Here is a 12,145-nt window from a genome sequence, read left to right as displayed (position 1 = left end):
GCCTTTTCAGAAGATTTCCTGGAACTCATCTTTGAGAACCCTTTGAATATGAACAAGCCCCATTTAGTAGCATGACCGTATGCAAACTACCTGATTTGGTCTCCAAACTCCTCAAAGAAAAACCCTGGAGCTGGAGTGGAAGTGGGTGTGATGTTCATAGGCCACCAGTGTGGACCTTGGGTGTGGTCTACTAACGGTTTTGGTTTTTGAACCCCCTTAGTGGTAATGAGGAGGCCCAGCAGCTGGGCCAGGGGTCCCCCATCCCGAGCCATGTGACCCAGAAAAGCTGAGTTTCAGTAGCTCGTTTCTGCCTGGGTGAGATTCCGTTTAAAGAAAACACGAAAACCACAATTGATGTGCTTGTCCGGAAGTCTGGAAAGCTGGTTCTAAGCCTGGTTCTGCCACATCACCCAGAGTGGACTTTACCAAGTCCCTGCTCTTCATGGGGGCCTCAGTTTGTCCATCTGTACAGTGGGTTATGGACCAAGTACAGCTAAGACTGACCCCCGTCTGTGGTTTCTCAGCTGCGGCATTGGTGAGCCTTTGATGATGCTCTTGCAAATTCCTGGGTTGACAGGGAAGAGCCACGGGGGCAGAGGACTGAGGGAGATGTGGCGTATGATCAAAACAACGCTGTACTCTGATCAAGACAGGCCAGATGCACACGTGGGTTCAGGGATGAGCCTCCCGTGACCGACAGAGGCCATCTCCCCACTCCAGGGAGGTCAGTCAGAGGCTCAGACCAAAGCCGTGGGCCCCACAGTGGGCCAGGGGCCTCCGCACAGGCAGTGTACCTACATCGTATTCCAGCCACAGAGGGACTCAGCAGGCAGCTCTCACACCTGCAGACCACACCTCTGAGTGCCGTACAAATACACAGTGCGGTTTTGTAGTATTTTGGGGTTTGCTGCTTTTGCAAAAACCAAAGGAAGTGTAGGCTGGGCTCTGACTTCCTCTCCCTGAGGATGGCCGATCTGCTTGGGCGGGGACCAGCAGAGCTTAGCGAGGACCGGAAACCTCCAGACACAAGGTCCAGGGATCAGAGGGCACCTGCTCCCACCCCTTCACGGGCCAGGCCGACTGAGCTGTCATTGGAGTCGTCCTGTTCGCCGTGTGAGGACACCGAGGCTGGGAAGTGACCGAGACCCCTCACTCACACTGAGCACACACCAGAAGGCACCTCTGCTCCCTGAGCCTGGACCACCTCTCACCCTGCTGTCAGTCCACACGGATAGGTTGAGGCCCCAGTGTGGTTCTCAGCGAGATCGACGCAGCAGTGAGGGACGCTGGTGAGGTTCCTGCCCCCCTGGTTGGTGGGGAGACAGACAGACAAAGAAGGAACTCGGATGCAATGGGGTGTCCTTCTGCGATTAAGGCTGTGAGGGAAAATGCAGCTGAACAAAAGGGCTAGTGACAGGAGTGATCCCTAGAGCGATCCTGTCTTAGGGTGATCGGAAAAGGCCTCTCCAAGGAGAGCGGCTGGGCAGAAGCATGCTTGCAGTGAGGGAGTGAGCCCTGTGGGCTCCACCCTAAGACAGTCTAGGTGGAGGGAAGAGCATGTGCAAAGGCCCTGGGGCAGGGCATGTGCTTACTGTACCTCGCACCCTTGGCATCTGATGGTCTGGGTGTTTGCCTTCCCACCTTCCCAGCAACACAGCTCCTAAACATCACCATTATTCCCTCCATCTGTCACCTCCATGTGTCTAGGGCTGTGGCAGGGAGTAGCTATTGCATGGTAAGAAAAATCAGACAGAACTGACTGAAGCCGAGGGAAGGTGTGACTATAACAAGAAATTGCTGGTCTCATCCCTTCATCTTCTGTGCACAGTTCACTCCTGGGTGGCTTCTCTAGTGCCTCAGTCGGTAAAGAATCCGCCTGCCATGCAGGGACAGGAGTTCAACCCCTGGGTGGGGAAGATCCCCTGGAGGAGGGCATGGCAAGCCACTCCAGTATGCTTGCCTGGAGAATCCCCATGGACAGAGCAGCCTGGTGGGCTGCAGTCCCTGAGTCTGATGCCACTGAGCTACGAAGCACAGTGCACAGTGCTCTTGGGTGACACTTGAAATAGTTTCACCTTCTTGCTTTGCATTGATTCTCATAATGCATGTTTGAACCAAGACTGCGTTTTCAGCATGCTGTGGTGCACTAGTTCAAGCTCATCTTTCCAAGCAGGGCAGGAACCTGGACCCCAAAATCACAGGAACAGAGCAAGAAAGTAGGCTGGGGCTGCACTGCTGACCTCAAGCTGAGCGTAGGAGAGGAGGTTCCAGCGCACGGAGCAAGGCCCGGGGTGGGGGTGGGGGCGGGAGCCTGGCCATTAGCGGGCTGTGATCTTGAGCAGACCCTGTCCCCTCCGGGCTCCGTTTGCTTCCTCTGCGTCCTTGTTGGTGCTGATGCTTGTCTAGCTCCTTCCGGAGCAGCTCACAGCCCGGGTGTGCCGGAAGGGACATGCTTTGGGAGTGAGGGACACCAGCTTCTAATCTCCCTGCCGCTACCACATTTACCACCTTGGACAGGTCACATCCTCTCCTAGAGCCTTCGTGTCTGCACCTGGGGGGAAGAAAAAGTGGAGAGGCCTGATCCTCCCTGTGATCCTCTGCGATCTTGAAATGCCACAAGCCTTTGCCTCCAAGGCAGGCAGCAGCCCAGCCCAGGGACAGAGCCTTCTAGCAGCGCCCCTTTGATTCTGTAGACCTGGAGCTCTCAGCGGAGAGGTGTCCAGTGAAGAGGGCACGACCTTGGCTGTCCTGCCTCAGGCATGCAGATTGGAGCTTCAGATAGTCCTCACCTCCCCCTGATCTGAGACCTGGGGCTGCAGAGCCAGAAACTCATTTACCGGAGCAGAGGAATATGTCTGTTTCTTCAGGGCCCAAAAGGACTTATTAAGTCTTCCATGAACTGAATTTCATTCAGCTGGAAAAAGAATAATCAGAGAGCAGTTCCGCCTGGTTAGTTGAACGTTTCTCATAAGAAAGGGTCAAAAAGCTCCTGTACCATGAGGCTCAGCCCTCCCTGCTTCCTCCGCAGGGAGCAGGCAGCCTGGTGGTCGACCAGCAAGCCCATCCTCGTCACTAGGCCAATGACCTGTCCATCTGCCCATAACAGGCCCCCGTGAGGGGCCAGGGCCCAGGGCACCAGAGACACAGCCTGTGCACTCAGAGCACTTAAGGCTCAGTCTGACAGTTTTCTACATCTGGTCGAACTCCAGAGAGTCTGTGACTGAGTTCACTTGCAAGGTCACAAAAATGTGAACATTCAGAAACTTTCACTTTTCTGTTTTCTGTTTTCCACAATGTTTACTCCAAATTCATTGGCTCAACACATCCTTTGTTTACTAACTAAAGCTAATGTCTGTCTCTCCTTTAATCAGTGCAAATTTTCTTCTGGTCCATTCCATTCCATCCAGTGCATCCTAGCCTCATGTGAATTCTGGGGGAAAGGAGGGGCGAGGGCACCAGGGAAGTTCCTGGGAAAGTGGCGCTGGAGACATGGAATTCACCAGCCGGGAGGGGACAGGAAACAGCCACTCCATCAACAAGGGATTTGGGCCGATAGCAAAATACTTTAAGATATGGAAAGTAAGCTCTGGGGTTTGATTTATTCCACTTATGAGCTAATAGCTAACTTGTTAGTGTTTTGGGGATGCTGGCAGAATACAGAGGAGTCCTAGGTCAGAGATAAGAGACTTGTGAAGTGGGGGAGACCCTACTCCTTTCATGCCTGGAGCCTCATCTCAGGATGGGTTCTTTTGTACAGTCAAAGCTGTGGGTTTTCCAGTAGCACCAAAGAATTGGTGCTTTCAAATTGTGGTGTTGGAGAAGACTCTGGAGAGTCCCTTGGACTGCAAGGAGATCCAACCAGTCCATCCTATAGGAAATCAGTCCTGAATATTCATTGGAAGGACTGATGCTGAAGGTGAAACTCCAGTACTTCGGCTGCCACCTGTTGCGAAGAACTGACTCCTTGGAAAAGACCCCGATGCTGGGAAAGATTGAAGGCAGGAGGAGGAGACGACAGAGGACGAGATGGTTGGATGGCATCACCAACTCAATGGACATGAATTTGAACAAACTCTGGGAGATGGTGAAGGACCGAGGAGTCTGGCATGTTGCAGTCCATGGGGTCACAGAGAGTAGGACACAACTTAGCGACTGAACAATCACAGCAACATAACTTAGTCAATAATTTCAGAGGTTGAGCTCGGGAAACAAAAGGGAGTGAAGGTTCTTGGTACCATTTCCTAGGTCATGGCTTATCAGTAGGCACTTATTCTCTATACCTGTTATCTACCTGTAAAATAGGAAGGAAACAAGCACCTAGGCATATACGTTGAATCAGAAGACCATGTGCTGATTATCTGCATTAATGTGAGGAAGCAAACTCACCCTGATAATTCAGCCTTCTAGGTTTTGGATTATTTCTTTCTTAACTGAAATTGAAATTGTTTGAGTTGCAGCTCTAGTTCACAGCACACATGCAGACACTTATGTAGAATTCACCTGCCAGGATCTTCCCTGATAAAGATGCTGGTCATTCACTGGGAGAAGGGAGGATGTGAAGGTAAAAAGGGTCAGGTTCCCAGAGAGCAAAAGAATAGAGCAAGAGAGAAAACAGCTGAGGCAGCGCCTCTTCAGATCTTGCCCTAGTGGACGGAAAAAAAAAAAAAAAAAGGCATCATCAATAGTCCATCTAAGAAAGAAATGGAAAATTTTATTTGAGCCAACCTGAGGATCACATGTTGACTTAAAACTCAACATTCAAAAAACTAAGATCATGGCATCTGGTCCCATCACTTCATGGCAAATAGATAGGAAACAATGGAAATAGTGAGAGACTTTATTTTCTTGGGCTCCAAAATTACTGCAGATGGTAACTGCAGCCATGAAATTAAAAGACGCTTGCTCCTTGGAAGAAAAGCTAGGACCAACCTAGACAACATATTGAAAAGCAGAGATATTACTTTGTCGACAAAGGTCCATCTAGTCAAAACTATGGTTTTTCCAGTAGTCATGTATGGATGTGAGAGTCGGACCATAAAGAGAGCTGAAAGCTGAAGAATTGACGCTTTTGAACTGTGATGTTGGAGAAGACTCTTGAGAGTCCCTTGGACTGCAAGGAGATCCATCCAATCTGTCCTAAAGGAGATCAGTCCTGGGTGTTCTTCGGAAGGACTGATGCTGAAGCTGAAACTCCAATACTTTGGCCACCTGATGTGAAGAACTGACTCTTCTTCAACACAACTGAAGCGACTTAGCACGGCAGGAGGATCATAACCCAGGAGACAGTCTTTCAGAAAGCTCGGAGGACTATTCCTCATGTTAGAAGTCAGAGCACAGTTATACACGTTTTAGAGACAAAAAGTTCTACGTCAGATGACATGTTATGGACAGTTTACACAATCCAGATCTACACATCCAAAGCAAGCAATGGGTTATGGGTCTTCGTGAACCCTCACAAGATTAAGAAGAAAGGTTATCTCCTGAGGAATGTGGTGGCCCTTGATGAGATGAAGGAGGAATCTTCTAAGGAAGTGAAAGAAGGTGAAAGTGTTATCGCTCAGTCATGTGTGACTCTTTTCAACCCCATGGACTGCAGCCTGCCAGACTCTATCCATGGGATTCTCCAGGCAAGAATCCTGGAGTGGGTTGCCGTTTGCTTCTCCAGAGGATCTTCCCGCCCCAGGGGTTGAACTCAGGTCTCTTGCACTGCAGGCAGATTCTTCACCCCCTGAGCCATCAGGACCTCCCATCTTTTAAGCAGATCTGGTCAATACAGATGCGAACACACACACTAAAATGAGTGTTAGTCAGGCTTCCCTGGTGGCTCAGATGGTGAAGAATCTGCCTGCAATGCAGGAGACCTGGGTTTGATCCCCGGGTTAGGAAGATGGTCTGGTTAATAGGGACGCACAATCCACACTATAATGGAAGGAGCAGGCCCACATGGACAAAGATAACCTTTGTGTTTAAATTTTTCTCCAGAGGAAAATTTTCTTGTCTTGCTGTAAAACAGGCTTGATTTCGTTATCCATCACTCTTACCCTGTATTGTATATCTGGGGAGGGCTGTAGTTACCCCAGTGTCCCTCCCACAAATTCCACTGGTCCCTGTGTCAGCTCAGGATACTCAAACACAAGGATGTGCACTGCCCCATGGCTGGGTGAGGTCTCCCAGCTGGCAGAATAGAAGCGCTGGGACTCTCGGATGGAGACCCTGCCTGGTGTCAGGTACGCTCCACCAGACCCCAAGACACACCTGGACCCGCCACCCCGGCCAGCCTCTGAGACCCCAGAGCAGCAGCCAGCCTCTTTAAAGCCTGCTTCTCACCATGGCATTTCAGGAAAAGATGAAAGGAAGTCTGTGCTTTAAAGCAAATTAGGCAGAACGAGAGGGTTTCAAAGTGCCACGCTCCCCAAGTGGGAAGCTCTTTGATGGGCAACCGGAGACAGACCCTCCAGTCTCCCGCCCTCAGCCTGGGGAGCTGGAGCAGAACGGCTTTGTCCCCAAGCACCTGTGGCCACAAGGGGAGTATTCACCATCCGGGAGGGGGTGGTCAGCGTAGCTCACTCTTTCCTGCCTTTCTGCTTGACTTGCCTCCCCCACTGCATAGAGGACGGGTAGTAGCTGTGAGCACTTTGTAGGGAGGAGTGGGAATGGGAGTAGGGCTGAGTTGGTGTGTGACCTTCCAGGCGGCATGGATGCACCCACGGTAGGGGTGTTGGGCTCCAGCCAGCACTCCAGTTGTGAGAGCAGCTCAGGCTGGGGGGTAGACGCTTAGGTGCAGAGCTCAGGCTCTTGAATCCTAGATCACCTTTTAGCGTCCCTCTTTCCACATGTACAGCCTTGGGCCAAATGGTTTAACCTCCCTGAGCCTCCATTTTCCTTATCTGTGAAATGGGCTTATTAATAGGTTCAGTAAGTTCACAGGAAGAAAGCTAGCTCTTAGACCAATCCTGAGAGGTACATTCAGCACACGGTCAGGGCACAAGGTATGTCTGCTCTTAACAGGCTCTATACAGAGGAGGAGTCAGATAGGCTACTGGCCCCCATGGAGGTCACAGCTCGTCTCTGTCTCATTTCCAAGGCTTGGGTTTTTACGGTTCCGATTCTGCACACGAAGGATCAGTGTAGTCAGGGTGGCTCGTCACATAGCTAATCATGCTTTGGAACTTCAGCCCTCTGTCCTCTTTCTACTTCTCTCACAGGAAACAGAAATTGGCCTGAGTTCTCTGTCTCCATCCCCTGCTTGCCCGATGGCTGACCATGATCGTGTGCTTTAACTGCTTGAGCCCCTTTGGTCAAATAAGGCCTTGGACAATGAGCACTTATTATTAGTAGATGGCATTCATTAATTACAGACAGTGAGATACAAGGCCAAGGGGCCAAAACTCCAGCGGCGGGAGAGGGCCACCTGGCTGTGGGCATCCCTCACATCTCCCAATGGGGATTAAGATGCAGGGAGGGCCTCCCACAGGCACGGCAGCCTCAGGAAGGCTCTGACCCTCGGTTGCATCTCAGGCTTATCCCTGGCCAGGTGCCCTTGAACAAGAGCCCTCAGCCTTGACCTTGACAGAGGCAGCATCACCCCCTCACGGCCTGGGAGAGGCGCCCAGCTTGGTGCCTGATGCACAGCTGTGGATGTTAGAGACAGGTCCCCTGCCCCTTCCCTGACACACACACCAGCACTGGTTTCTCTGGGACTCACCAGCTGTGGGAGCAAACGGGGAATACTCACTTGGGGGTCCCCCCCTCCCGTGGCTCCAAGCCTCCCTGCTGCTCCCGGCTCTGAGGACGCCTGCCACGCCCTCCACGTGCGCAGGTCATTCCTGGTCTCTCTGCTCTTGCCCGGCTCGCTGGGCCTCTGCTGCCCACAAGCTGCCTGATCTCAGCCACCCCAGGAGCTCGCTGCAGCCCCTGACACCATCCTTGCGAATCTGCTCAGACAACTTTGCTCTCAGTCCTCCCGGTGGACAGCTGCACAGCCCTACATCAAGGGGGCAAGGTGTCCCTCCTTCCCAAGTTCAGGGCTTGGGAGGGGGCCCCACATGGGTGACTTGAGCCCAAAGCGCTGCGGGGTTGAATACACAGAGCAGCCCCTCCTCTCTTCCCAAACAGGGCTTGGCCAGGGGTGGGGAGCTGGGCCAGTTCTATCCCAGTCACCCCACTGGACACCATGACAGTCCTCCGACCCTTGACTTCCAGGGATGTTTGTGCCAGACACGTGCTTTTCTGGGGCTCCTGCCCACCCCAGAACACAGGTGGGTGCTGGGCTCCTTGCCTCTTTGGCTGCTGGGTTTATCCTGCAATCTGAACCCCCATTCTGGGTGTCACCAGAGATCAACCCCCTCAATCCCCTTCAGGAGCTGATTGGATGCCCCTTGTTAATCATTAGAATTCAGATCTCCCCTTGCAGTCAGGGGGCCTGGGAGGAAGTCAGGGAACCCCCAGCTCTTTAGAACCAAGGGCAGACCCCCGAGATGAGGGTGTGGTGGGGGCTTCACCCTTCTGAATCGCCTTTCCTTTGTTGTGACTTCTCCGCCACCCAAATCAGGGAAACCCCTCTTTCTTCTGGGACTTGGTGTCTGCCTGGAGGTGCCTACACAGGGCGACTCCTGAGATTCCTGACCATGTGACACACTTTGGATATTGTGTGCATGTCTTTGGACTCCGATTTGAGCATCCCTCAGTCTACACACATAAGGAGATTTGTGGATTTAAATTCCCTTTTGTGCAGCTCAAAGCATGAAAATTGATCTAGCTCCTTCTCATATGACCCTAATCCTGGTTAATCGTGTTTCTCACGGGTGCTTCTCCAAACTGCCTGCTCTGAAGTCCAGCTGGTGCGTCCGGGAACCTCTGCTTTGTCCTCCAGCTCCCCAACACAGGAGCAAGCAAGAGGTGCTAGGGTGAGGAGAATTCACAAGTCCTAGAGAGGATTCCCTCAACCTGCCCCACTTCTTGGGTGTGCAGGAAATGGGCAGTCATTGCAGGAAGGAATGGAGAAAAGTGAAATCCCCCAAAACGGGCTTCCCAATGCACCAAGATGGAGGCAGGGCTGCTCTCCAGACTCCAAGGGGCGCGGTGTGCACACCGTCCAGTCCAGGCTCCACGTGCTGGTTGTGTGGATGCCTTCTGCTGCTCACAGACCATCGCTGGCTCCCCATTACCTTCATCCCAAAGTCTGCATTCCTACAGACTTCCATCACTGGGCCCCCGCCTACCACAGTCACTCCTAAGGGTACCCCGCTTTCCAGAACTGTCCCCCCCATCACCACCAACTCACTGTTTGGAAGCCACCTGGTTTCCGCCACCTCTCCGATTGCCTCCATCAGCCCCAGGGCCCCTGCTGTGTTCAAGGTCCATCACCTCATCCACAGAAGCTGTGTCCCTCCTCCCTTCGGTTGTTACCAACCTGCCGCTTCCAAATCCCTGGGGACCTTGGGATTCCCTCCTTCGTGATGCTGGCCCCTCATGGGCTGCTGCCCAGGCGGGCTTCACTATCTAGCACTATCTATCACGGTGGTGCTCCGTGAGGTATTACAGGTGTCCTCACGTGCCCAGGTGAGAAGCCAGGAGGGTGGCATTGAAGAGCTCCTCCATGGTCATGTGACCGCAGTTCTGCCCTGTACCAAGGAGGTGATGATAATACTACCTTCCGCAGATGACTTGTGACTGTCTCGCTCACACCTGGGCTGGTTCCTAAGAAGCCACATGTCTTTGAAGGGTGTCCACCCTGGAGAGCCTCTAGGTGCCTTGCCAGGTGTCCAGCAAAGAAAGCATCAGATACTGACACAGCTGGATGGGTGGGTTGTGTGAATAGACGGGGAGATAGGATGAAGGTCACTCCCCGTGGCCACCAGATCTGGTTAGGGATGTTCTATAAGCGTTGTTATTGTTCAGTCGCTCAGTCGTGTCTGACTCTTTGTGACCCCATGGACTGCAGCACGCCAGGCTTCCCTGTCCTTCCCCATCTCCAGAGCTTGCCCAAACTCCTGTCCATTGAGTCAGTGACGCCATCCAGCCATCTCATCCTCTGTCACCCCTTCTCCTCCTGCCTTCAATCTTTGCCAGCATGGGGTCTCTTCTGATGAGTCGGCTTTTTTGCATCAGGTGGCAAAAGTACTGGACCGTCAGCTTCAGCACTAGTCCTTCCAATGAGTATTCAGGGTTGATTTCCTTTAGGATGGACTGGTTTGATCTCCTTCAGTCTAAGGGACTGAGTCTTCTCTAACACCACAGCTCAAAAGCCTTGGTTCACAGGAAAAACAATGAGGATTCTGTCTGATACCTGGATATTTAAGTCCAGCAGAAGTCAGAGAGTTGACGAGTGGGAGACAGCCGGTGAATCGTTCACAGACAGGGCCTCGGGAGTGGGTGGGGTCAAATCCCAGGCACCACCCAGAGCAGTCAAGGGTTAAAGGGGCCTGGGCCTGTGACTCACCTGTTATCCAGCAGGAGGCAGCGTTGGGAGGAAGCTGGTGGGTGTTACCCCGGGAACCTGGAGGCAGGGCTTGTTAGGGTGCCCCCTGGTGGAACCTGGAATATGGTGAGCCTGGAGCCTGCATGGCACCCACAGGGACGCCCACCCCAGTGCTGTCCCTGCCCCAGGCTGTCTCATTGGCCGGAGGACAGGGAGGCTTCTTGATGGGTGAGTCCCGGGCAACGTTGGGAGCAGCGTTGGGAGGATTCCAGAAAGAGCCTGAGCCAACTTCCTGAAAAGCCCTCCGAGCTGCCACGGCTGTTCTTGAAGCAGCTGTTCCTCTGGGGAGAGAAAGGGTAGGGGCGGGGCTCCATGGGGGGCGGGGCTCCCTGCGGACCACACCTCCAGGGGATGATCTTTGCAGGATGTACAGGGTCCATTCAGAGTGGGCCACCCAGGGCAGGTGAATGCCAGCGTGATTCTCAAGGGCGTGGTGTGGCCCCTGGGGATGAAAACCCATGGAGTGTTTCTCATCCTGGGGCTGAAGAGGACTGAGACCCGCAAACAAAGCCATCGCATGAAGAGGGCCATTGACAGGAGCCAGAGGCCGCCAGGTCTTGGCTGCCCCACGGGGGTCGGGAGGGGCCAGAGCCGTAAGCGTCTGGCCTCAGCCCCCATCCTCCTTTCAGTCTCCTGTCTGTGCCCGCACGGCCCAGAGCCAACCAGCATGGGAACTCACGGGTGAGACCCCAGGGCAGCCCTGGGCACAGAGCGGAGTGCCAGGAGTGGAGGAAAGGAAAGCCAAGGTGCCCAGCTCACCACCCGAGCCCCCGGGAGGCCAGGCCACACAGCTTCGACCCTTCCAGGAACCTAGGGCCGGCCGGGCAGGGGCGGTGCTGCGCGTGGGAGGTGCCCTGCAGCGCCCCAACCCAGAAGACTTTGGCAAGTCGGGACCCTCCAGAGCCTGACCTCCCCTCTGCTGCAAAGCCTGCAGAGACTTCCCCTGGCCCCTGGTATGTGGCTCCAGCCCTTGCCTGACCCACCCCCACCCCTACCCCATCTTGCATCTTCCTCTCTGGGTTTCTGCTCAGCTTGACCGTCTCTCTCAGTTCCTGCCAACCCACCTGCTTTCCTGACTGGCCTTTGCACCTGCAGCTTCCTTTGCCTGGAGGCCCCTGTCCTCTCTGCCCAGTTACTGGCCCATCCTGTGGTCCTCTGGCCGTTACCACTTTCTTAGGGGACCCCCGACTCATCCCCGGCTCTCTCTTCGATTACACGAAGCAAAGGGTAACAGATGGTTCTCCAGAGGAAAAAATCCAATACAATAGATGTGTGTGTACATTGAGAGATTAAATTTTAGGAACTGGCTCATGCCATGTGGGTGGGCAGTGGTGGGGGGCATGGGGTTCCCTGGTGGCTCAGTAGTAAAGAACCTGCCTGCCAAAGCAGGAGATGCGGGTTTGATCCATGGGTTGGGAAGATCCACTGGAGAGGGAAGTAGCAACCCACTCCAGTATTCTTGCTGGGAAATCCCATGGACAGTGGTGCCTGGCAGGTTATAATCCGTGGGGTCGCAAAGAGTCAGACATGACTTAGCGACTGAAAAACAACAACAACATGCAACGCGGGGCTGGCAGATTCAAAATCTGGGTGGCAGACCTACAGCCTGGAGACTCAGGCAGGAGTTGATGATGTAGTTGTGGCTGATGTTGCAGCCGTAAGTGT

At 53.6% G+C, this 12,145-nt stretch overlaps 1 protein-coding gene across 5 annotated transcripts in view; it reads left to right on the top strand.

Moving 5' to 3' along the window:
- ST3GAL1 (ST3 beta-galactoside alpha-2,3-sialyltransferase 1) overlaps positions 1–12,145 on the top strand; it is a 91,021-nt gene that overhangs the window by 49,265 nt on the left and 29,611 nt on the right. The window lies entirely within an intron of this gene.

This window comes from Capra hircus, chromosome 14 (genome assembly GCF_001704415.2).
Source record: "Capra hircus breed San Clemente chromosome 14, ASM170441v1, whole genome shotgun sequence".
Lineage (NCBI taxonomy): Eukaryota > Metazoa > Chordata > Mammalia > Artiodactyla > Bovidae > Capra > Capra hircus.
This window is presented reverse-complemented; position numbering and strand designations above follow the sequence as displayed.